Source organism: Bison bison, unplaced genomic scaffold (assembly GCF_000754665.1).
Source record: "Bison bison bison isolate TAMUID 2011002044 unplaced genomic scaffold, Bison_UMD1.0 scf7180017864221, whole genome shotgun sequence".
Taxonomy (NCBI): Eukaryota; Metazoa; Chordata; class Mammalia; order Artiodactyla; family Bovidae; genus Bison; species Bison bison.
In genome coordinates this window covers 1,062,877-1,064,640 of record NW_011494793.1, presented here as the reverse complement: position 1 = coordinate 1,064,640, position 1,764 = coordinate 1,062,877, and the positions used below count along the sequence as shown (strand labels likewise).

Here is a 1,764-nt window from a genome sequence, read left to right as displayed (position 1 = left end):
TGGACAGAGGTGTCTGGCAGGCTACAGTCCTTGGGGCTGCAGAATGGGACGTGACTGAACACGCACACGCATACCCCACTCTAGTGTCCATAGTTGGGGGCGGTGTCTGGGTGAGGTCACAGGTGTGCAGGTGGGAGGCAATGACGGGGCTGTGGAGGCAGAATTGGCAGGACCTGGTGTCCCCTTGTCAGGGACGGGAGGAGCAGGAGTAACAGAGAGGATGTCCCAGCCCTCGTCTCTGTGGCTGACGGTGGGCACGGTGGCCCCACGGACGCTGGGGTGGTGGAGACAGGGGCAGCTGAGAGTCAGTGTGTAGGTGGGAGCCGAGGACACTTGGGATCACTGTGTCCCCTGTGGGCAGCATGTCCTTAAAGATTTTTAACAGCCAGAGGTCTCCAGGCCACCAACAGTTTTAACCAGCTGGCTACAAATTTGGGGTTCCAGCTACCCCAGGACCTAACAAGTACAGATTTTTTAATGATTGAAAGACACCCCTTAATTTCCATTAGTCTTTTAAGAATTAGGTGGCAGCAAAACCCAAGTGACTCCAAATACTAGAATTAGCAGAATAATGTTGTCTCTCATAGACATATAACCAAAAATCAGCATTTCGCAAAAATGTCACTTTAATAGAAAGACAGTCTATTTCTGTGACCAAATACTGCCTAAGAAAAGGTCTTTAATTAATTGTTTTCTTAAAAAGAAGGATGAATTTTAAGCTTTACTTTTAGTTGACATATATATGTGTGTGTGTCTCTCCATATAATTGACATGTAACATAGTCATTGCAGGCATTCAGTGTAATGATGCAATATATGTAGGTACTATGAAATGACACCACAGTGTGTTCAATTGCTATACAGTTACACTTGTTTTTTTTTCTTGTGATGAGAATCTGTAAGATCTGTGATCGTGCTAGTGGTAAGGAACCCACCTGCCAATGCAGGAGACACAAGAGATGCAGGTTCAGTTCCTGGGTGGGGAAGGTCCCCTGCAGGAGGAAATGGCAACCCACTCGTCTTCTTGCCTGGAGAATTCCATGGACAGAGGAGTCTGGCGGGCTACAGTCCATGGGGCCACAAAGAGTCAGACACGCTGAGGGACTGGGCACACCAGATCTGTTCTCTTAGCAACTTTCTCTATGTGCAAATATATTTTTTATATAGTGAAATGATTCAAATTAGGACCAACCAAAGAGAGAGACACACACGTATAGGACGAGAGCTGGAGGGTCCCAAATTTATGGCTTTGTGTGCTGTCCCTGTGAATCTGGGACACCTCGCCCTCCCCACAACACTTACAGAAAGCACTGCCCATCTGGATGCTCACTCACCTTCAGGGTCCACAGCTTTTATTGGGATTTCATTACATAGGCTTGACTGATTTATCATTGACCCCATGACTGAACTCAGTCTCTAGCCATCTCCCCTCTCTTGAGATCAACTTGATACCACATCACGTGGTTCAGAGCCCCTACCCTCTAATCCCATGATCGGTCTTTCTGGCTTGGCTGTCCCCATCTTGAATTGCTCCTTAGCACGCATTATGAGGACCTGCCGTGAGTAACACAGACACTCCCATCTCTTGGAGAATCCCAGGGGCTTAGAGGCTATCTCCCAGTAATTGGGATGAAGGCAGGCCAGCTTCTTTATTCTGTGTCACAGAGAGGTCTTAGACAAACCCGTGCCCCATGCCCTGCTTCTGGCATCTTCCTTGTGTTAACTGCATTCTTCCAGCAGCAAGTGAAGGCAGCAGGTTTGAACT

General features: G+C 47.8%; 1 protein-coding gene across 1 annotated transcript in view; it reads left to right on the top strand.

Moving 5' to 3' along the window:
* The window catches only part of CPAMD8 (C3 and PZP-like, alpha-2-macroglobulin domain containing 8), a 94,933-nt gene that overhangs the window by 20,841 nt on the left and 72,328 nt on the right, over positions 1–1,764 (top strand). The gene's annotated exons all lie outside the window — the stretch shown is intronic.